Source organism: Salmo salar, unplaced genomic scaffold, assembly GCF_965601325.2.
Source record: "Salmo salar unplaced genomic scaffold, fSalSal1 ptg000293l, whole genome shotgun sequence".
NCBI classification, from domain to species: Eukaryota; Metazoa; Chordata; class Actinopteri; order Salmoniformes; family Salmonidae; genus Salmo; species Salmo salar.
The window spans coordinates 1711493-1730000 of NW_027675346.1; the positions used below are offsets into that span (position 1 = coordinate 1711493).

An 18508-nucleotide genomic window follows, 5' to 3' on the forward strand; every position below is an offset into this window, starting at 1 on the left:
TGTTTATCACACTCACTTTGACTATATATGTTGTAGCAAGAGATTGTTTCTCGCTTACGGCCATACCAGCCTGGGTACGCCCGATCTCGTCTGATCTCGGAAGCTAGGCAGGGTCGGGCCTGGTTAGTACTTGGATGGGAGACCGCCTGGGAATACCAGGTGCTGTAAGCAATTTGTCCACGAGGGTGTGCCCCTGCACTATTTCATCAGCAACACTGCCTTGTAGTAAGCATTTAATGATGAATTGACTAAATGCAGCTTCCTGCCTTTTTAATAGGATCAAATTTCCTTGTGTTTTCAATTAGCATCTGCCTTGTATTTATAAGACAAACAAGAATATTGTTGCTGAATGCAGCTTGTGTGTGCTTTGTGCTCCTTTGCCCTGTTCAAATGATGAAAGGAAATAAAGTTTGTATTTTATCCAACTACCTGTGCTAAAAAGTGATGGGAACAGTGTTTGTAATTTCTTCTACTTTTTCAGTGACACAAAGTTCAAGCTGCTTATCTAATTGGTGAAAATGCAATGTCTGTTTATCACACTCACTTTGACTATATATGTTGTAGCAAGAGATTGTTTCTCGCTTACGGCCATACCAGCCTGGGTACGCCCGATCTCGTCTGATCTCGGAAGCTAAGCAGGGTCGGGCCTGGTTAGTACTTGGATGGGAGACCGCCTGGGAATACCAGGTGCTGTAAGCATTTTGTCCACGAGGGTGTGCCCCTGCACTATTTCATCAGCAACACTGCCTTGTAGTAAGCATTTAATGATGAATTGACTAAATGCAGCTTCCTGCCTTTTTAATAGGATCAAATTTCCTTGTGTTTTCAATTAGCATCTGCCTTGTATTTATAAGACAAACAAGAATATTGTTGCTGAATGCAGCTTGTGTGTGCTTTGTGCTCCTTTGCCCTGTTCAAATGATGAAAGGAAATAAAGTTTGTATTTTATCCAACTACCTGTGCTAAAAAGTGATGGGAACAGTGTTTGTAATTTCTTCTACTTTTTCAGTGACACAAAGTTCAAGCTGCTTATCTAATTGGTGAAAATGCAATGTCTGTTTATCACACTCACTTTGACTATATATGTTGTAGCAAGAGATTGTTTCTCGCTTACGGCCATACCAGCCTGGGTACGCCCGATCTCGTCTGATCTCGGAAGCTAAGCAGGGTCGGGCCTGGTTAGTACTTGGATGGGAGACCGCCTGGGAATACCAGGTGCTGTAAGCATTTTGTCCACGAGGGTGTGCCCCTGCACTATTTCATCAGCAACACTGCCTTGTAGTAAGCATTTAATGATGAATTGACTAAATGCAGCTTCCTGCCTTTTTAATAGGATCAAATTTCCTTGTGTTTTCAATTAGCATCTGCCTTGTATTTATAAGACAAACAAGAATATTGTTGCTGAATGCAGCTTGTGTGTGCTTTGTGCTCCTTTGCCCTGTTCAAATGATGAAAGGAAATAAAGTTTGTATTTTATCCAACTACCTGTGGTAAAAAGTGATGGGAACAGTGTTTGTAATTTCTTCTACTTTTTCAGTGACACAAAGTTCAAGCTGCTTATCTAATTGGTGAAAATGCAATGTCTGTTTATCACACTCACTTTGACTATATATGTTGTAGCAAGAGATTGTTTCTCGCTTACGGCCATACCAGCCTGGGTACGCCCGATCTCGTCTGATCTCGGAAGCTAAGCAGGGTCGGGCCTGGTTAGTACTTGGATGGGAGACCGCCTGGGAATACCAGGTGCTGTAAGCATTTTGTCCACGAGGGTGTGCTCTTGCACTATTTCATCAGCAACACTGCCTTGTATTAAGCATTTAATGATGAATTGACTAAATGTCTGTTTTATCAGACTCACTTTGACTATATATGTTGTAGCAAGAGATTGTTTCTCGCTTACGGCCATACCAGCCTGGGTACGCCCGATCTCGTCTGATCTCGGAAGCTAAGCAGGGTCGGGCCTGGTTAGTACTTGGATGGGAGACCGCCTGGGAATACCAGGTGCTGTAAGCATTTTGTCCACGAGGGTGTGCCCCTGCACTATTTCATCAGCAACACTGCCTTGTAGTAAGCATTTAATGATGAATTGACTAAATGCAGCTTCCTGCCTTTTTAATAGGATCAAATTTCCTTGTGTTTTCAATTAGCATCTGCCTTGTATTTATAAGACAAACAAGAATATTGTTGCTGAATGCAGCTTGTGTGTGCTTTGTGCTCCTTTGCCCTGTTCAAATGATGAAAGGAAATAAAGTTTGTATTTTATCCAACTACCTGTGCTAAAAAGTGATGGGAACAGTGTTTGTAATTTCTTCTACTTTTTCAGTGACACAAAGTTCAAGCTGCTTATCTAATTGGTGAAAATGCAATGTCTGTTTATCACACTCACTTTGACTATATATGTTGTAGCAAGAGATTGTTTCTCGCTTACGGCCATACCAGCCTGGGTACGCCCGATCTCGTCTGATCTCGGAAGCTAAGCAGGGTCGGGCCTGGTTAGTACTTGGATGGGAGACCGCCTGGGAATACCAGGTGCTGTAAGCATTTTGTCCACGAGGGTGTGCTCTTGCACTATTTCATCAGCAACACTGCCTTGTATTAAGCATTTAATGATGAATTGACTAAATGTCTGTTTTATCAGACTCACTTTGACTATATATGTTGTAGCAAGAGATTGTTTCTCGCTTACGGCCATACCAGCCTGGGTACGCCCGATCTCGTCTGATCTCGGAAGCTAAGCAGGGTCGGGCCTGGTTAGTACTTGGATGGGAGACCGCCTGGGAATACCAGGTGCTGTAAGCATTTTGTCCACGAGGGTGTGCCCCTGCACTATTTCATCAGCAACACTGCCTTGTAGTAAGCATTTAATGATGAATTGACTAAATGCAGCTTCCTGCCTTTTTAATAGGATCAAATTTCCTTGTGTTTTCAATTAGCATCTGCCTTGTATTTATAAGACAAACAAGAATATTGTTGCTGAATGCAGCTTGTGTGTGCTTTGTGCTCCTTTGCCCTGTTCAAATGATGAAAGGAAATAAAGTTTGTATTTTATCCAACTACCTGTGGTAAAAAGTGATGGGAACAGTGTTTGTAATTTCTTCTACTTTTTCAGTGACACAAAGTTCAAGCTGCTTATCTAATTGGTGAAAATGCAATGTCTGTTTATCACACTCACTTTGACTATATATGTTGTAGCAAGAGATTGTTTCTCGCTTACGGCCATACCAGCCTGGGTACGCCCGATCTCGTCTGATCTCGGAAGCTAAGCAGGGTCGGGCCTGGTTAGTACTTGGATGGGAGACCGCCTGGGAATACCAGGTGCTGTAAGCATTTTGTCCACGAGGGTGTGCTCTTGCACTATTTCATCAGCAACACTGGCTTGTATTAAGCATTTAATGATGAATTGACTAAATGTCTGTTTTATCAGACTCACTTTGACTATATATGTTGTAGCAAGAGATTGTTTCTCGCTTACGGCCATACCAGCCTGGGTACGCCCGATCTCGTCTGATCTCGGAAGCTAAGCAGGGTCGGGCCTGGTTAGTACTTGGATGGGAGACCGCCTGTGAATACCAGGTGCTGTAAGCATTTTGTCCACGAGGGTGTGCCCCTGCACTATTTCATCAGCAACACTGCCTTGTAGTAAGCATTTAATGATGAATTGACTAAATGCAGCTTCCTGCCTTTTTAATAGGATCAAATTTCCTTGTGTTTTCAATTAGCATCTGCCTTGTATTTATAAGACAAACAAGAATATTGTTGCTGAATGCAGCTTGTGTGTGCTTTGTGCTCCTTTGCCCTGTTCAAATGATGAAAGGAAATAAAGTTTGTATTTTATCCAACTACCTGTGCTAAAAAGTGATGGGAACAGTGTTTGTAATTTCTTCTACTTTTTCAGTGACACAAAGTTCAAGCTGCTTATCTAATTGGTGAAAATGCAATGTCTGTTTATCACACTCACTTTGACTATATATGTTGTAGCAAGAGATTGTTTCTCGCTTACGGCCATACCAGCCTGGGTACGCCCGATCTCGTCTGATCTCGGAAGCTAAGCAGGGTCGGGCCTGGTTAGTACTTGGATGGGAGACCGCCTGGGAATACCAGGTGCTGTAAGCATTTTGTCCACGAGGGTGTGCTCTTGCACTATTTCATCAGCAACACTGCCTTGTATTAAGCATTTAATGATGAATTGACTAAATGTCTGTTTTATCAGACTCACTTTGACTATATATGTTGTAGCAAGAGATTGTTTCTCGCTTACGGCCATACCAGCCTGGGTACGCCCGATCTCGTCTGATCTCGGAAGCTAAGCAGGGTCGGGCCTGGTTAGTACTTGGATGGGAGACCGCCTGGGAATACCAGGTGCTGTAAGCATTTTGTCCACGAGGGTGTGCCCCTGCACTATTTCATCAGCAACACTGCCTTGTAGTAAGCATTTAATGATGAATTGACTAAATGCAGCTTCCTGCCTTTTTAATAGGATCAAATTTCCTTGTGTTTTCAATTAGCATCTGCCTTGTATTTATAAGACAAACAAGAATATTGTTGCTGAATGCAGCTTGTGTGTGCTTTGTGCTCCTTTGCCCTGTTCAAATGATGAAAGGAAATAAAGTTTGTATTTTATCCAACTACCTGTGCTAAAAAGTGATGGGAACAGTGTTTGTAATTTCTTCTACTTTTTCAGTGACACAAAGTTCAAGCTGCTTATCTAATTGGTGAAAATGCAATGTCTGTTTATCACACTCACTTTGACTATATATGTTGTAGCAAGAGATTGTTTCTCGCTTACGGCCATACCAGCCTGGGTACGCCCGATCTCGTCTGATCTCGGAAGCTAAGCAGGGTCGGGCCTGGTTAGTACTTGGATGGGAGACCGCCTGGGAATACCAGGTGCTGTAAGCATTTTGTCCACGAGGGTGTGCTCTTGCACTATTTCATCAGCAACACTGCCTTGTATTAAGCATTTAATGATGAATTGACTAAATGTCTGTTTTATCAGACTCACTTTGACTATATATGTTGTAGCAAGAGATTGTTTCTCGCTTACGGCCATACCAGCCTGGGTACGCCCGATCTCGTCTGATCTCGGAAGCTAAGCAGGGTCGGGCCTGGTTAGTACTTGGATGGGAGACCGCCTGGGAATACCAGGTGCTGTAAGCATTTTGTCCACGAGGGTGTGCCCCTGCACTATTTCATCAGCAACACTGCCTTGTAGTAAGCATTTAATGATGAATTGACTAAATGCAGCTTCCTGCCTTTTTAATAGGATCAAATTTCCTTGTGTTTTCAATTAGCATCTGCCTTGTATTTATAAGACAAACAAGAATATTGTTGCTGAATGCAGCTTGTGTGTGCTTTGTGCTCCTTTGCCCTGTTCAAATGATGAAAGGAAATAAAGTTTGTATTTTATCCAACTACCTGTGCTAAAAAGTGATGGGAACAGTGTTTGTAATTTCTTCTACTTTTTCAGTGACACAAAGTTCAAGCTGCTTATCTAATTGGTGAAAATGCAATGTCTGTTTATCACACTCACTTTGACTATATATGTTGTAGCAAGAGATTGTTTCTCGCTTACGGCCATACCAGCCTGGGTACGCCCGATCTCGTCTGATCTCGGAAGCTAAGCAGGGTCGGGCCTGGTTAGTACTTGGATGGGAGACCGCCTGGGAATACCAGGTGCTGTAAGCATTTTGTCCACGAGGGTGTGCTCTTGCACTATTTCATCAGCAACACTGCCTTGTATTAAGCATTTAATGATGAATTGACTAAATGTCTGTTTTATCAGACTCACTTTGACTATATATGTTGTAGCAAGAGATTGTTTCTCGCTTATGGCCATACCAGCCTGGGTACGCCCGATCTCGTCTGATCTCGGAAGCTAAGCAGGGTCGGGCCTGGTTAGTACTTGGATGGGAGACCGCCTGGGAATACCAGGTGCTGTAAGCATTTTGTCCACGAGGGTGTGCCCCTGCACTATTTCATCAGCAACACTGCCTTGTAGTAAGCATTTAATGATGAATTGACTAAATGCAGCTTCCTGCCTTTTTAATAGGATCAAATTTCCTTGTGTTTTCAATTAGCATCTGCCTTGTATTTATAAGACAAACAAGAATATTGTTGCTGAATGCAGCTTGTGTGTGCTTTGTGCTCCTTTGCCCTGTTCAAATGATGAAAGGAAATAAAGTTTGTATTTTATCCAACTACCTGTGCTAAAAAGTGATGGGAACAGTGTTTGTAATTTCTTCTACTTTTTCAGTGACACAAAGTTCAAGCTGCTTATCTAATTGGTGAAAATGCAATGTCTGTTTATCACACTCACTTTGACTATATATGTTGTAGCAAGAGATTGTTTCTCGCTTACGGCCATACCAGCCTGGGTACGCCCGATCTCGTCTGATCTCGGAAGCTAAGCAGGGTCGGGCCTGGTTAGTACTTGGATGGGAGACCGCCTGGGAATACCAGGTGCTGTAAGCATTTTGTCCACGAGGGTGTGCTCTTGCACTATTTCATCAGCAACACTGCCTTGTATTAAGCATTTAATGATGAATTGACTAAATGTCTGTTTTATCAGACTCACTTTGACTATATATGTTGTAGCAAGAGATTGTTTCTCGCTTACGGCCATACCAGCCTGGGTACGCCCGATCTCGTCTGATCTCGGAAGCTAAGCAGGGTCGGGCCTGGTTAGTACTTGGATGGGAGACCGCCTGGGAATACCAGGTGCTGTAAGCATTTTGTCCACGAGGGTGTGCCCCTGCACTATTTCATCAGCAACACTGCCTTGTAGTAAGCATTTAATGATGAATTGACTAAATGCAGCTTCCTGCCTTTTTAATAGGATCAAATTTCCTTGTGTTTTCAATTAGCATCTGCCTTGTATTTATAAGACAAACAAGAATATTGTTGCTGAATGCAGCTTGTGTGTGCTTTGTGCTCTTTTGCCCTGTTCAAATGATGAAAGGAAATAAAGTTTGTATTTTATCCAACTACCTGTGCTAAAAAGTGATGGGAACAGTGTTTGTAATTTCTTCTACTTTTTCAGTGACACAAAGTTCAAGCTGCTTATCTAATTGGTGAAAATGCAATGTCTGTTTATCACACTCACTTTGACTATATATGTTGTAGCAAGAGATTGTTTCTCGCTTACGGCCATACCAGCCTGGGTACGCCCGATCTCGTCTGATCTCGGAAGCTAAGCAGGGTCGGGCCTGGTTAGTACTTGGATGGGAGACCGCCTGGGAATACCAGGTGCTGTAAGCATTTTGTCCACGAGGGTGTGCTCTTGCACTATTTCATCAGCAACACTGCCTTGTATTAAGCATTTAATGATGAATTGACTAAATGTCTGTTTTATCAGACTCACTTTGACTATATATGTTGTAGCAAGAGATTGTTTCTCGCTTACGGCCATACCAGCCTGGGTACGCCCGATCTCGTCTGATCTCGGAAGCTAAGCAGGGTCGGGCCTGGTTAGTACTTGGATGGGAGACCGCCTGGGAATACCAGGTGCTGTAAGCATTTTGTCCACGAGGGTGTGCTCTTGCACTATTTCATCAGCAACACTGCCTTGTATTAAGCATTTAATGATGAATTGACTAAATGTCTGTTTTATCAGACTCACTTTGACTATATATGTTGTAGCAAGAGATTGTTTCTCGCTTACGGCCATACCAGCCTGGGTACGCCCGATCTCGTCTGATCTCGGAAGCTAAGCAGGGTCGGGCCTGGTTAGTACTTGGATGGGAGACCGCCTGGGAATACCAGGTGCTGTAAGCATTTTGTCCACGAGGGTGTGCCCCTGCACTATTTCATCAGCAACACTGCCTTGTAGTAAGCATTTAATGATGAATTGACTAAATGCAGCTTCCTGCCTTTTTAATAGGATCAAATTTCCTTGTGTTTTCAATTAGCATCTGCCTTGTATTTATAAGACAAACAAGAATATTGTTGCTGAATGCAGCTTGTGTGTGCTTTGTGCTCCTTTGCCCTGTTCAAATGATGAAAGGAAATAAAGTTTGTATTTTATCCAACTACCTGTGCTAAAAAGTGATGGGAACAGTGTTTGTAATTTCTTCTACTTTTTCAGTGACACAAAGTTCAAGCTGCTTATCTAATTGGTGAAAATGCAATGTCTGTTTATCACACTCACTTTGACTATATATGTTGTAGCAAGAGATTGTTTCTCGCTTACGGCCATACCAGCCTGGGTACGCCCGATCTCGTCTGATCTCGGAAGCTAAGCAGGGTCGGGCCTGGTTAGTACTTGGATGGGAGACCGCCTGGGAATACCAGGTGCTGTAAGCATTTTGTCCACGAGGGTGTGCTCTTGCACTATTTCATCAGCAACACTGCCTTGTATTAAGCATTTAATGATGAATTGACTAAATGTCTGTTTTATCAGACTCACTTTGACTATATATGTTGTAGCAAGAGATTGTTTCTCGCTTATGGCCATACCAGCCTGGGTACGCCCGATCTCGTCTGATCTCGGAAGCTAAGCAGGGTCGGGCCTGGTTAGTACTTGGATGGGAGACCGCCTGGGAATACCAGGTGCTGTAAGCATTTTGTCCACGAGGGTGTGCCCCTGCACTATTTCATCAGCAACACTGCCTTGTAGTAAGCATTTAATGATGAATTGACTAAATGCAGCTTCCTGCCTTTTTAATAGGATCAAATTTCCTTGTGTTTTCAATTAGCATCTGCCTTGTATTTATAAGACAAACAAGAATATTGTTGCTGAATGCAGCTTGTGTGTGCTTTGTGCTCCTTTGCCCTGTTCAAATGATGAAAGGAAATAAAGTTTGTATTTTATCCAACTACCTGTGCTAAAAAGTGATGGGAACAGTGTTTGTAATTTCTTCTACTTTTTCAGTGACACAAAGTTCAAGCTGCTTATCTAATTGGTGAAAATGCAATGTCTGTTTATCACACTCACTTTGACTATATATGTTGTAGCAAGAGATTGTTTCTCGCTTACGGCCATACCAGCCTGGGTACGCCCGATCTCGTCTGATCTCGGAAGCTAAGCAGGGTCGGGCCTGGTTAGTACTTGGATGGGAGACCGCCTGGGAATACCAGGTGCTGTAAGCATTTTGTCCACGAGGGTGTGCTCTTGCACTATTTCATCAGCAACACTGCCTTGTATTAAGCATTTAATGATGAATTGACTAAATGTCTGTTTTATCAGACTCACTTTGACTATATATGTTGTAGCAAGAGATTGTTTCTCGCTTACGGCCATACCAGCCTGGGTACGCCCGATCTCGTCTGATCTCGGAAGCTAAGCAGGGTCGGGCCTGGTTAGTACTTGGATGGGAGACCGCCTGGGAATACCAGGTGCTGTAAGCATTTTGTCCACGAGGGTGTGCCCCTGCACTATTTCATCAGCAACACTGCCTTGTAGTAAGCATTTAATGATGAATTGACTAAATGCAGCTTCCTGCCTTTTTAATAGGATCAAATTTCCTTGTGTTTTCAATTAGCATCTGCCTTGTATTTATAAGACAAACAAGAATATTGTTGCTGAATGCAGCTTGTGTGTGCTTTGTGCTCTTTTGCCCTGTTCAAATGATGAAAGGAAATAAAGTTTGTATTTTATCCAACTACCTGTGCTAAAAAGTGATGGGAACAGTGTTTGTAATTTCTTCTACTTTTTCAGTGACACAAAGTTCAAGCTGCTTATCTAATTGGTGAAAATGCAATGTCTGTTTATCACACTCACTTTGACTATATATGTTGTAGCAAGAGATTGTTTCTCGCTTACGGCCATACCAGCCTGGGTACGCCCGATCTCGTCTGATCTCGGAAGCTAAGCAGGGTCGGGCCTGGTTAGTACTTGGATGGGAGACCGCCTGGGAATACCAGGTGCTGTAAGCATTTTGTCCACGAGGGTGTGCTCTTGCACTATTTCATCAGCAACACTGCCTTGTATTAAGCATTTAATGATGAATTGACTAAATGTCTGTTTTATCAGACTCACTTTGACTATATATGTTGTAGCAAGAGATTGTTTCTCGCTTACGGCCATACCAGCCTGGGTACGCCCGATCTCGTCTGATCTCGGAAGCTAAGCAGGGTCGGGCCTGGTTAGTACTTGGATGGGAGACCGCCTGGGAATACCAGGTGCTGTAAGCATTTTGTCCACGAGGGTGTGCTCTTGCACTATTTCATCAGCAACACTGCCTTGTATTAAGCATTTAATGATGAATTGACTAAATGTCTGTTTTATCAGACTCACTTTGACTATATATGTTGTAGCAAGAGATTGTTTCTCGCTTACGGCCATACCAGCCTGGGTACGCCCGATCTCGTCTGATCTCGGAAGCTAAGCAGGGTCGGGCCTGGTTAGTACTTGGATGGGAGACCGCCTGGGAATACCAGGTGCTGTAAGCATTTTGTCCACGAGGGTGTGCCCCTGCACTATTTCATCAGCAACACTGCCTTGTAGTAAGCATTTAATGATGAATTGACTAAATGCAGCTTCCTGCCTTTTTAATAGGATCAAATTTCCTTGTGTTTTCAATTAGCATCTGCCTTGTATTTATAAGACAAACAAGAATATTGTTGCTGAATGCAGCTTGTGTGTGCTTTGTGCTCCTTTGCCCTGTTCAAATGATGAAAGGAAATAAAGTTTGTATTTTATCCAACTACCTGTGCTAAAAAGTGATGGGAACAGTGTTTGTAATTTCTTCTACTTTTTCAGTGACACAAAGTTCAAGCTGCTTATCTAATTGGTGAAAATGCAATGTCTGTTTATCACACTCACTTTGACTATATATGTTGTAGCAAGAGATTGTTTCTCGCTTACGGCCATACCAGCCTGGGTACGCCCGATCTCGTCTGATCTCGGAAGCTAAGCAGGGTCGGGCCTGGTTAGTACTTGGATGGGAGACCGCCTGGGAATACCAGGTGCTGTAAGCATTTTGTCCACGAGGGTGTGCTCTTGCACTATTTCATCAGCAACACTGCCTTGTATTAAGCATTTAATGATGAATTGACTAAATGTCTGTTTTATCAGACTCACTTTGACTATATATGTTGTAGCAAGAGATTGTTTCTCGCTTACGGCCATACCAGCCTGGGTACGCCCGATCTCGTCTGATCTCGGAAGCTAAGCAGGGTCGGGCCTGGTTAGTACTTGGATGGGAGACCGCCTGGGAATACCAGGTGCTGTAAGCATTTTGTCCACGAGGGTGTGCCCCTGCACTATTTCATCAGCAACACTGCCTTGTAGTAAGCATTTAATGATGAATTGACTAAATGCAGCTTCCTGCCTTTTTAATAGGATCAAATTTCCTTGTGTTTTCAATTAGCATCTGCCTTGTATTTATAAGACAAACAAGAATATTGTTGCTGAATGCAGCTTGTGTGTGCTTTGTGCTCCTTTGCCCTGTTCAAATGATGAAAGGAAATAAAGTTTGTATTTTATCCAACTACCTGTGCTAAAAAGTGATGGGAACAGTGTTTGTAATTTCTTCTACTTTTTCAGTGACACAAAGTTCAAGCTGCTTATCTAATTGGTGAAAATGCAATGTCTGTTTATCACACTCACTTTGACTATATATGTTGTAGCAAGAGATTGTTTCTCGCTTACGGCCATACCAGCCTGGGTACGCCCGATCTCGTCTGATCTCGGAAGCTAGGCAGGGTCGGGCCTGGTTAGTACTTGGATGGGAGACCGCCTGGGAATACCAGGTGCTGTAAGCATTTTGTCCACGAGGGTGTGCCCCTGCACTATTTCATCAGCAACACTGCCTTGTAGTAAGCATTTAATGATGAATTGACTAAATGCAGCTTCCTGCCTTTTTAATAGGATCAAATTTCCTTGTGTTTTCAATTAGCATCTGCCTTGTATTTATAAGACAAACAAGAATATTGTTGCTGAATGCAGCTTGTGTGTGCTTTGTGCTCCTTTGCCCTGTTCAAATGATGAAAGGAAATAAAGTTTGTATTTTATCCAACTACCGGTGCTAAAAAGTGATGGGAACAGTGTTTGTAATTTCTTCTACTTTTTCAGTGACACAAAGTTCAAGCTGCTTATCTAATTGGTGAAAATGCAATGTCTGTTTATCACACTCACTTTGACTATATATGTTGTAGCAAGAGATTGTTTCTCGCTTACGGCCATACCAGCCTGGGTACGCCCGATCTCGTCTGATCTCGGAAGCTAAGCAGGGTCGGGCCTGGTTAGTACTTGGATGGGAGACCGCCTGGGAATACCAGGTGCTGTAAGCATTTTGTCCACGAGGGTGTGCTCTTGCACTATTTCATCAGCAACACTGCCTTGTATTAAGCATTTAATGATGAATTGACTAAATGTCTGTTTTATCAGACTCACTTTGACTATATATGTTGTAGCAAGAGATTGTTTCTCGCTTACGGCCATACCAGCCTGGGTACGCCCGATCTCGTCTGATCTCGGAAGCTAAGCAGGGTCGGGCCTGGTTAGTACTTGGATGGGAGACCGCCTGGGAATACCAGGTGCTGTAAGCATTTTGTCCACGAGGGTGTGCTCTTGCACTATTTCATCAGCAACACTGCCTTGTATTAAGCATTTAATGATGAATTGACTAAATGTCTGTTTTATCAGACTCACTTTGACTATATATGTTGTAGCAAGAGATTGTTTCTCGCTTACGGCCATACCAGCCTGGGTACGCCCGATCTCGTCTGATCTCGGAAGCTAAGCAGGGTCGGGCCTGGTTAGTACTTGGATGGGAGACCGCCTGGGAATACCAGGTGCTGTAAGCATTTTGTCCACGAGGGTGTGCCCCTGCACTATTTCATCAGCAACACTGCCTTGTAGTAAGCATTTAATGATGAATTGACTAAATGCAGCTTCCTGCCTTTTTAATAGGATCAAATTTCCTTGTGTTTTCAATTAGCATCTGCCTTGTATTTATAAGACAAACAAGAATATTGTTGCTGAATGCAGCTTGTGTGTGCTTTGTGCTCCTTTGCCCTGTTCAAATGATGAAAGGAAATAAAGTTTGTATTTTATCCAACTACCTGTGCTAAAAAGTGATGGGAACAGTGTTTGTAATTTCTTCTACTTTTTCAGTGACACAAAGTTCAAGCTGCTTATCTAATTGGTGAAAATGCAATGTCTGTTTATCACACTCACTTTGACTATATATGTTGTAGCAAGAGATTGTTTCTCGCTTACGGCCATACCAGCCTGGGTACGCCCGATCTCGTCTGATCTCGGAAGCTAAGCAGGGTCGGGCCTGGTTAGTACTTGGATGGGAGACCGCCTGGGAATACCAGGTGCTGTAAGCATTTTGTCCACGAGGGTGTGCTCTTGCACTATTTCATCAGCAACACTGCCTTGTATTAAGCATTTAATGATGAATTGACTAAATGTCTGTTTTATCAGACTCACTTTGACTATATATGTTGTAGCAAGAGATTGTTTCTCGCTTACGGCCATACCAGCCTGGGTACGCCCGATCTCGTCTGATCTCGGAAGCTAAGCAGGGTCGGGCCTGGTTAGTACTTGGATGGGAGACCGCCTGGGAATACCAGGTGCTGTAAGCATTTTGTCCACGAGGGTGTGCCCCTGCACTATTTCATCAGCAACACTGCCTTGTAGTAAGCATTTAATGATGAATTGACTAAATGCAGCTTCCTGCCTTTTTAATAGGATCAAATTTCCTTGTGTTTTCAATTAGCATCTGCCTTGTATTTATAAGACAAACAAGAATATTGTTGCTGAATGCAGCTTGTGTGTGCTTTGTGCTCCTTTGCCCTGTTCAAATGATGAAAGGAAATAAAGTTTGTATTTTATCCAACTACCTGTGCTAAAAAGTGATGGGAACAGTGTTTGTAATTTCTTCTACTTTTTCAGTGACACAAAGTTCAAGCTGCTTATCTAATTGGTGAAAATGCAATGTCTGTTTATCACACTCACTTTGACTATATATGTTGTAGCAAGAGATTGTTTCTCGCTTACGGCCATACCAGCCTGGGTACGCCCGATCTCGTCTGATCTCGGAAGCTAGGCAGGGTCGGGCCTGGTTAGTACTTGGATGGGAGACCGCCTGGGAATACCAGGTGCTGTAAGCATTTTGTCCACGAGGGTGTGCCCCTGCACTATTTCATCAGCAACACTGCCTTGTAGTAAGCATTTAATGATGAATTGACTAAATGCAGCTTCCTGCCTTTTTAATAGGATCAAATTTCCTTGTGTTTTCAATTAGCATCTGCCTTGTATTTATAAGACAAACAAGAATATTGTTGCTGAATGCAGCTTGTGTGTGCTTTGTGCTCCTTTGCCCTGTTCAAATGATGAAAGGAAATAAAGTTTGTATTTTATCCAACTACCTGTGCTAAAAAGTGATGGGAACAGTGTTTGTAATTTCTTCTACTTTTTCAGTGACACAAAGTTCAAGCTGCTTATCTAATTGGTGAAAATGCAATGTCTGTTTATCACACTCACTTTGACTATATATGTTGTAGCAAGAGATTGTTTCTCGCTTACGGCCATACCAGCCTGGGTACGCCCGATCTCGTCTGATCTCGGAAGCTAGGCAGGGTCGGGCCTGGTTAGTACTTGGATGGGAGACCGCCTGGGAATACCAGGTGCTGTAAGCATTTTGTCCACGAGGGTGTGCCCCTGCACTATTTCATCAGCAACACTGCCTTGTAGTAAGCATTTAATGATGAATTGACTAAATGCAGCTTCCTGCCTTTTTAATAGGATCAAATTTCCTTGTGTTTTCAATTAGCATCTGCCTTGTATTTATAAGACAAACAAGAATATTGTTGCTGAATGCAGCTTGTGTGTGCTTTGTGCTCCTTTGCCCTGTTCAAATGATGAAAGGAAATAAAGTTTGTATTTTATCCAACTACCTGTGCTAAAAAGTGATGGGAACAGTGTTTGTAATTTCTTCTACTTTTTCAGTGACACAAAGTTCAAGCTGCTTATCTAATTGGTGAAAATGCAATGTCTGTTTATCACACTCACTTTGACTATATATGTTGTAGCAAGAGATTGTTTCTCGCTTACGGCCATACCAGCCTGGGTACGCCCGATCTCGTCTGATCTCGGAAGCTAAGCAGGGTCGGGCCTGGTTAGTACTTGGATGGGAGACCGCCTGGGAATACCAGGTGCTGTACGCATTTTGTCCACGAGGGTGTGCTCTTGCACTATTTCATCAGCAACACTGCCTTGTATTAAGCATTTAATGATGAATTGACTAAATGTCTGTTTTATCAGACTCACTTTGACTATATATGTTGTAGCAAGAGATTGTTTCTCGCTTACGGCCATACCAGCCTGGGTACGCCCGATCTCGTCTGATCTCGGAAGCTAAGCAGGGTCGGGCCTGGTTAGTACTTGGATGGGAGACCGCCTGGGAATACCAGGTGCTGTAAGCATTTTGTCCACGAGGGTGTGCCCCTGCACTATTTCATCAGCAACACTGCCTTGTAGTAAGCATTTAATGATGAATTGACTAAATGCAGCTTCCTGCCTTTTTAATAGGATCAAATTTCCTTGTGTTTTCAATTAGCATCTGCCTTGTATTTATAAGACAAACAAGAATATTGTTGCTGAATGCAGCTTGTGTGTGCTTTGTGCTCCTTTGCCCTGTTCAAATGATGAAAGGAAATAAAGTTTGTATTTTATCCAACTACCTGTGCTAAAAAGTGATGGGAACAGTGTTTGTAATTTCTTCTACTTTTTCAGTGACACAAAGTTCAAGCTGCTTATCTAATTGGTGAAAATGCAATGTCTGTTTATCACACTCACTTTGACTATATATGTTGTAGCAAGAGATTGTTTCTCGCTTACGGCCATACCAGCCTGGGTACGCCCGATCTCGTCTGATCTCGGAAGCTAAGCAGGGTCGGGCCTGGTTAGTACTTGGATGGGAGACCGCCTGGGAATACCAGGTGCTGTAAGCATTTTGTCCACGAGGGTGTGCTCTTGCACTATTTCATCAGCAACACTGCCTTGTATTAAGCATTTAATGATGAATTGACTAAATGTCTGTTTTATCAGACTCACTTTGACTATATATGTTGTAGCAAGAGATTGTTTCTCGCTTACGGCCATACCAGCCTGGGTACGCCCGATCTCGTCTGATCTCGGAAGCTAAGCAGGGTCGGGCCTGGTTAGTACTTGGATGGGAGACCGCCTGGGAATACCAGGTGCTGTAAGCATTTTGTCCACGAGGGTGTGCCCCTGCACTATTTCATCAGCAACACTGCCTTGTAGTAAGCATTTAATGATGAATTGACTAAATGCAGCTTCCTGCCTTTTTAATAGGATCAAATTTCCTTGTGTTTTCAATTAGCATCTGCCTTGTATTTATAAGACAAACAAGAATATTGTTGCTGAATGCAGCTTGTGTGTGCTTTGTGCTCCTTTGCCCTGTTCAAATGATGAAAGGAAATAAAGTTTGTATTTTATCCAACTACCTGTGCTAAAAAGTGATGGGAACAGTGTTTGTAATTTCTTCTACTTTTTCAGTGACACAAAGTTCAAGCTGCTTATCTAATTGGTGAAAATGCAATGTCTGTTTATCACACTCACTTTGACTATATATGTTGTAGCAAGAGATTGTTTCTCGCTTACGGCCATACCAGCCTGGGTACGCCCGATCTCGTCTGATCTCGGAAGCTAGGCAGGGTCGGGCCTGGTTAGTACTTGGATGGGAGACCGCCTGGGAATACCAGGTGCTGTAAGCATTTTGTCCACGAGGGTGTGCTCTTGCACTATTTCATCAGCAACACTGCCTTGTATTAAGCATTTAATGATGAATTGACTAAATGTCTGTTTTATCAGACTCACTTTGACTATATATGTTGTAGCAAGAGATTGTTTCTCGCTTACGGCCATACCAGCCTGGGTACGCCCGATCTCGTCTGATCTCGGAAGCTAAGCAGGGTCGGGCCTGGTTACTACTTGGATGGGAGACCGCCTGGGAATACCAGGTGCTGTAAGCATTTTGTCCACGAGGGTGTGCCCCTGCACTATTTCATCAGCAACACTGCCTTGTAGTAAGCATTTAATGATGAATTGACTAAATGCAGCTTCCTGCCTTTTTAATAGGATCAAATTTCCTTGTGTTTTCAATTAGCATCTGCCTTGTATTTATAAGACAAACAAGAATATTGTTGCTGAATGCAGCTTGTGTGTGCTTTGTGCTCCTTTGCCCTGTTCAAATGATGAAAGGAAATAAAGTTTGTATTTTATCCAACTACCTGTGCTAAAAAGTGATGGGAACAGTGTTTGTAATTTCTTCTACTTTTTCAGTGACACAAAGTTCAAGCTGCTTATCTAATTGGTGAAAATGCAATGTCTGTTTATCACACTCACTTTGACTATATATGTTGTAGCAAGAGATTGTTTCTCGCTTACGGCCATACCAGCCTGGGTACGCCCGATCTCGTCTGATCTCGGAAGCTAAGCAGGGTCGGGCCTGGTTAGTACTTGGATGGGAGACCGCCTGGGAATACCAGGTGCTGTAAGCATTTTGTCCACGAGGGTGTGCTCTTGCACTATTTCATCAGCAACACTGCCTTGTATTAAGCATTTAATGATGAATTGACTAAATGTCTGTTTTATCAGACTCACTTTGACTATATATGTTGTAGCAAGAGATTGTTTCTCGCTTACGGCCATACCAGCCTGGGTACGCCCGATCTCGTCTGATCTCGGAAGCTAAGCAGGGTCGGGCCTGGTTAGTACTTGGATGGGAGACCGCCTGGGAATACCAGGTGCTGTAAGCATTTTGTCCACGAGGGTGTGCCCCTGCACTATTTCATCAGCAACACTGCCTTGTAGTAAGCATTTAATGATGAATTGACTAAATGCAGCTTCCTGCCTTTTTAATAGGATCAAATTTCCTTGTGTTTTCAATTAGCATCTGCCTTGTATTTATAAGACAAACAAGAATATTGTTGCTGAATGCAGCTTGTGTGTGCTTTGTGCTCCTTTGCCCTGTTCAAATGATGAAAGGAAATAAAGTTTGTATTTTATCCAACTACCTGTGCTAAAAAGTGATGGGAACAGTGTTTGTAATTTCTTCTACTTTTTCAGTGACACAAAGTTCAAGCTGCTTATCTAATTGGTGAAAATGCAATGTCTGTTTATCACACTCACTTTGACTATATATGTTGTAGCAAGAGATTGTTTCTCGCTTACGGCCATACCAGCCTGGGTACGCCCGATCTCGTCTGATCTCGGAAGCTAGGCAGGGTCGGGCCTGGTTAGTACTTGGATGGGAGACCGCCTGGGAATACCAGGTGCTGTAAGCATTTTGTCCACGAGGGTGTGCTCTTGCACTATTTCATCAGCAACACTGCCTTGTATTAAGCATTTAATGATGAATTGACTAAATGTCTGTTTTATCAGACTCACTTTGACTATATATGTTGTAGCAAGAGATTGTTTCTCGCTTACGGCCATACCAGCCTGGGTACGCCCGATCTCGTCTGATCTCGGAAGCTAAGCAGGGTCGGGCCTGGTTACTACTTGGATGGGAGACCGCCTGGGAATACCAGG

At 43.0% G+C, this 18508-nt stretch overlaps 47 non-coding genes across 47 annotated transcripts in view; all 47 read left to right on the forward strand.

Moving 5' to 3' along the window:
• The first annotated feature begins 52 nt into the window (after positions 1 to 52).
• Positions 53 to 171, forward strand: LOC145868731 (5S ribosomal RNA). The gene has a single exon (XR_014384727.1). It is a non-coding gene; the product is annotated as a 5S ribosomal RNA (ribosomal RNA).
• Positions 172 to 580: 409 nt separating this feature from the next.
• LOC145872849 (5S ribosomal RNA) lies at positions 581 to 699 on the forward strand. The gene has a single exon (XR_014388480.1). It is a non-coding gene; the product is annotated as a 5S ribosomal RNA (ribosomal RNA).
• A 409-nt stretch (positions 700 to 1108) lies between these two features.
• Positions 1109 to 1227, forward strand: LOC145872850 (5S ribosomal RNA). Its single transcript, XR_014388481.1, has one exon. It is a non-coding gene; the product is annotated as a 5S ribosomal RNA (ribosomal RNA).
• Positions 1228 to 1636: 409 nt separating this feature from the next.
• On the forward strand, positions 1637 to 1755 carry LOC145872851 (5S ribosomal RNA). Its single transcript, XR_014388482.1, has one exon. It is a non-coding gene; the product is annotated as a 5S ribosomal RNA (ribosomal RNA).
• Positions 1756 to 1894: 139 nt separating this feature from the next.
• Positions 1895 to 2013, forward strand: LOC145872852 (5S ribosomal RNA). Its single transcript, XR_014388483.1, has one exon. It is a non-coding gene; the product is annotated as a 5S ribosomal RNA (ribosomal RNA).
• Positions 2014 to 2422: 409 nt separating this feature from the next.
• LOC145872853 (5S ribosomal RNA) lies at positions 2423 to 2541 on the forward strand. The gene has a single exon (XR_014388484.1). It is a non-coding gene; the product is annotated as a 5S ribosomal RNA (ribosomal RNA).
• A 139-nt stretch (positions 2542 to 2680) lies between these two features.
• LOC145872854 (5S ribosomal RNA) lies at positions 2681 to 2799 on the forward strand. The gene has a single exon (XR_014388485.1). It is a non-coding gene; the product is annotated as a 5S ribosomal RNA (ribosomal RNA).
• A 409-nt stretch (positions 2800 to 3208) lies between these two features.
• LOC145872855 (5S ribosomal RNA) lies at positions 3209 to 3327 on the forward strand. The gene has a single exon (XR_014388486.1). It is a non-coding gene; the product is annotated as a 5S ribosomal RNA (ribosomal RNA).
• A 139-nt stretch (positions 3328 to 3466) lies between these two features.
• On the forward strand, positions 3467 to 3585 carry LOC145875483 (5S ribosomal RNA). Its single transcript, XR_014391119.1, has one exon. It is a non-coding gene; the product is annotated as a 5S ribosomal RNA (ribosomal RNA).
• Positions 3586 to 3994: 409 nt separating this feature from the next.
• Positions 3995 to 4113, forward strand: LOC145872856 (5S ribosomal RNA). Its single transcript, XR_014388487.1, has one exon. It is a non-coding gene; the product is annotated as a 5S ribosomal RNA (ribosomal RNA).
• A 139-nt stretch (positions 4114 to 4252) lies between these two features.
• LOC145872858 (5S ribosomal RNA) lies at positions 4253 to 4371 on the forward strand. The gene has a single exon (XR_014388489.1). It is a non-coding gene; the product is annotated as a 5S ribosomal RNA (ribosomal RNA).
• A 409-nt stretch (positions 4372 to 4780) lies between these two features.
• LOC145872859 (5S ribosomal RNA) lies at positions 4781 to 4899 on the forward strand. Its single transcript, XR_014388490.1, has one exon. It is a non-coding gene; the product is annotated as a 5S ribosomal RNA (ribosomal RNA).
• A 139-nt stretch (positions 4900 to 5038) lies between these two features.
• LOC145872860 (5S ribosomal RNA) lies at positions 5039 to 5157 on the forward strand. Its single transcript, XR_014388491.1, has one exon. It is a non-coding gene; the product is annotated as a 5S ribosomal RNA (ribosomal RNA).
• A 409-nt stretch (positions 5158 to 5566) lies between these two features.
• On the forward strand, positions 5567 to 5685 carry LOC145872861 (5S ribosomal RNA). The gene has a single exon (XR_014388492.1). It is a non-coding gene; the product is annotated as a 5S ribosomal RNA (ribosomal RNA).
• A 139-nt stretch (positions 5686 to 5824) lies between these two features.
• LOC145875014 (5S ribosomal RNA) lies at positions 5825 to 5943 on the forward strand. The gene has a single exon (XR_014390648.1). It is a non-coding gene; the product is annotated as a 5S ribosomal RNA (ribosomal RNA).
• A 409-nt stretch (positions 5944 to 6352) lies between these two features.
• On the forward strand, positions 6353 to 6471 carry LOC145872862 (5S ribosomal RNA). Its single transcript, XR_014388493.1, has one exon. It is a non-coding gene; the product is annotated as a 5S ribosomal RNA (ribosomal RNA).
• Positions 6472 to 6610: 139 nt separating this feature from the next.
• On the forward strand, positions 6611 to 6729 carry LOC145872863 (5S ribosomal RNA). The gene has a single exon (XR_014388494.1). It is a non-coding gene; the product is annotated as a 5S ribosomal RNA (ribosomal RNA).
• A 409-nt stretch (positions 6730 to 7138) lies between these two features.
• On the forward strand, positions 7139 to 7257 carry LOC145872864 (5S ribosomal RNA). Its single transcript, XR_014388495.1, has one exon. It is a non-coding gene; the product is annotated as a 5S ribosomal RNA (ribosomal RNA).
• A 139-nt stretch (positions 7258 to 7396) lies between these two features.
• Positions 7397 to 7515, forward strand: LOC145872865 (5S ribosomal RNA). Its single transcript, XR_014388496.1, has one exon. It is a non-coding gene; the product is annotated as a 5S ribosomal RNA (ribosomal RNA).
• Positions 7516 to 7654: 139 nt separating this feature from the next.
• On the forward strand, positions 7655 to 7773 carry LOC145872866 (5S ribosomal RNA). The gene has a single exon (XR_014388497.1). It is a non-coding gene; the product is annotated as a 5S ribosomal RNA (ribosomal RNA).
• Positions 7774 to 8182: 409 nt separating this feature from the next.
• Positions 8183 to 8301, forward strand: LOC145872867 (5S ribosomal RNA). The gene has a single exon (XR_014388498.1). It is a non-coding gene; the product is annotated as a 5S ribosomal RNA (ribosomal RNA).
• A 139-nt stretch (positions 8302 to 8440) lies between these two features.
• On the forward strand, positions 8441 to 8559 carry LOC145875015 (5S ribosomal RNA). Its single transcript, XR_014390649.1, has one exon. It is a non-coding gene; the product is annotated as a 5S ribosomal RNA (ribosomal RNA).
• Positions 8560 to 8968: 409 nt separating this feature from the next.
• LOC145872869 (5S ribosomal RNA) lies at positions 8969 to 9087 on the forward strand. The gene has a single exon (XR_014388500.1). It is a non-coding gene; the product is annotated as a 5S ribosomal RNA (ribosomal RNA).
• Positions 9088 to 9226: 139 nt separating this feature from the next.
• Positions 9227 to 9345, forward strand: LOC145872870 (5S ribosomal RNA). Its single transcript, XR_014388501.1, has one exon. It is a non-coding gene; the product is annotated as a 5S ribosomal RNA (ribosomal RNA).
• A 409-nt stretch (positions 9346 to 9754) lies between these two features.
• Positions 9755 to 9873, forward strand: LOC145872871 (5S ribosomal RNA). Its single transcript, XR_014388502.1, has one exon. It is a non-coding gene; the product is annotated as a 5S ribosomal RNA (ribosomal RNA).
• A 139-nt stretch (positions 9874 to 10012) lies between these two features.
• LOC145872872 (5S ribosomal RNA) lies at positions 10013 to 10131 on the forward strand. Its single transcript, XR_014388503.1, has one exon. It is a non-coding gene; the product is annotated as a 5S ribosomal RNA (ribosomal RNA).
• A 139-nt stretch (positions 10132 to 10270) lies between these two features.
• On the forward strand, positions 10271 to 10389 carry LOC145872873 (5S ribosomal RNA). Its single transcript, XR_014388504.1, has one exon. It is a non-coding gene; the product is annotated as a 5S ribosomal RNA (ribosomal RNA).
• A 409-nt stretch (positions 10390 to 10798) lies between these two features.
• Positions 10799 to 10917, forward strand: LOC145872875 (5S ribosomal RNA). Its single transcript, XR_014388506.1, has one exon. It is a non-coding gene; the product is annotated as a 5S ribosomal RNA (ribosomal RNA).
• Positions 10918 to 11056: 139 nt separating this feature from the next.
• Positions 11057 to 11175, forward strand: LOC145872876 (5S ribosomal RNA). Its single transcript, XR_014388507.1, has one exon. It is a non-coding gene; the product is annotated as a 5S ribosomal RNA (ribosomal RNA).
• Positions 11176 to 11584: 409 nt separating this feature from the next.
• On the forward strand, positions 11585 to 11703 carry LOC145868732 (5S ribosomal RNA). Its single transcript, XR_014384728.1, has one exon. It is a non-coding gene; the product is annotated as a 5S ribosomal RNA (ribosomal RNA).
• Positions 11704 to 12112: 409 nt separating this feature from the next.
• Positions 12113 to 12231, forward strand: LOC145872877 (5S ribosomal RNA). The gene has a single exon (XR_014388508.1). It is a non-coding gene; the product is annotated as a 5S ribosomal RNA (ribosomal RNA).
• Positions 12232 to 12370: 139 nt separating this feature from the next.
• LOC145872878 (5S ribosomal RNA) lies at positions 12371 to 12489 on the forward strand. The gene has a single exon (XR_014388509.1). It is a non-coding gene; the product is annotated as a 5S ribosomal RNA (ribosomal RNA).
• Positions 12490 to 12628: 139 nt separating this feature from the next.
• Positions 12629 to 12747, forward strand: LOC145872879 (5S ribosomal RNA). The gene has a single exon (XR_014388510.1). It is a non-coding gene; the product is annotated as a 5S ribosomal RNA (ribosomal RNA).
• Positions 12748 to 13156: 409 nt separating this feature from the next.
• Positions 13157 to 13275, forward strand: LOC145872881 (5S ribosomal RNA). Its single transcript, XR_014388512.1, has one exon. It is a non-coding gene; the product is annotated as a 5S ribosomal RNA (ribosomal RNA).
• Positions 13276 to 13414: 139 nt separating this feature from the next.
• On the forward strand, positions 13415 to 13533 carry LOC145872882 (5S ribosomal RNA). Its single transcript, XR_014388513.1, has one exon. It is a non-coding gene; the product is annotated as a 5S ribosomal RNA (ribosomal RNA).
• A 409-nt stretch (positions 13534 to 13942) lies between these two features.
• Positions 13943 to 14061, forward strand: LOC145868733 (5S ribosomal RNA). Its single transcript, XR_014384729.1, has one exon. It is a non-coding gene; the product is annotated as a 5S ribosomal RNA (ribosomal RNA).
• Positions 14062 to 14470: 409 nt separating this feature from the next.
• Positions 14471 to 14589, forward strand: LOC145868735 (5S ribosomal RNA). The gene has a single exon (XR_014384731.1). It is a non-coding gene; the product is annotated as a 5S ribosomal RNA (ribosomal RNA).
• A 409-nt stretch (positions 14590 to 14998) lies between these two features.
• Positions 14999 to 15117, forward strand: LOC145867919 (5S ribosomal RNA). Its single transcript, XR_014383912.1, has one exon. It is a non-coding gene; the product is annotated as a 5S ribosomal RNA (ribosomal RNA).
• Positions 15118 to 15256: 139 nt separating this feature from the next.
• LOC145872883 (5S ribosomal RNA) lies at positions 15257 to 15375 on the forward strand. The gene has a single exon (XR_014388514.1). It is a non-coding gene; the product is annotated as a 5S ribosomal RNA (ribosomal RNA).
• Positions 15376 to 15784: 409 nt separating this feature from the next.
• Positions 15785 to 15903, forward strand: LOC145872884 (5S ribosomal RNA). The gene has a single exon (XR_014388515.1). It is a non-coding gene; the product is annotated as a 5S ribosomal RNA (ribosomal RNA).
• A 139-nt stretch (positions 15904 to 16042) lies between these two features.
• On the forward strand, positions 16043 to 16161 carry LOC145872885 (5S ribosomal RNA). Its single transcript, XR_014388516.1, has one exon. It is a non-coding gene; the product is annotated as a 5S ribosomal RNA (ribosomal RNA).
• A 409-nt stretch (positions 16162 to 16570) lies between these two features.
• On the forward strand, positions 16571 to 16689 carry LOC145868736 (5S ribosomal RNA). Its single transcript, XR_014384732.1, has one exon. It is a non-coding gene; the product is annotated as a 5S ribosomal RNA (ribosomal RNA).
• Positions 16690 to 16828: 139 nt separating this feature from the next.
• Positions 16829 to 16947, forward strand: LOC145868356 (5S ribosomal RNA). The gene has a single exon (XR_014384352.1). It is a non-coding gene; the product is annotated as a 5S ribosomal RNA (ribosomal RNA).
• Positions 16948 to 17356: 409 nt separating this feature from the next.
• On the forward strand, positions 17357 to 17475 carry LOC145872886 (5S ribosomal RNA). The gene has a single exon (XR_014388517.1). It is a non-coding gene; the product is annotated as a 5S ribosomal RNA (ribosomal RNA).
• Positions 17476 to 17614: 139 nt separating this feature from the next.
• Positions 17615 to 17733, forward strand: LOC145872887 (5S ribosomal RNA). The gene has a single exon (XR_014388518.1). It is a non-coding gene; the product is annotated as a 5S ribosomal RNA (ribosomal RNA).
• Positions 17734 to 18142: 409 nt separating this feature from the next.
• On the forward strand, positions 18143 to 18261 carry LOC145868737 (5S ribosomal RNA). Its single transcript, XR_014384733.1, has one exon. It is a non-coding gene; the product is annotated as a 5S ribosomal RNA (ribosomal RNA).
• Positions 18262 to 18400: 139 nt separating this feature from the next.
• LOC145868357 (5S ribosomal RNA) overlaps positions 18401 to 18508 on the forward strand; it is a 119-nt gene continuing 11 nt past the window's right edge. Inside the window, exon 1 of the ribosomal RNA XR_014384353.1 lies at positions 18401 to 18508. This exon is cut by the window's right edge and continues 11 nt beyond it. This is a non-coding gene — a ribosomal RNA (5S ribosomal RNA).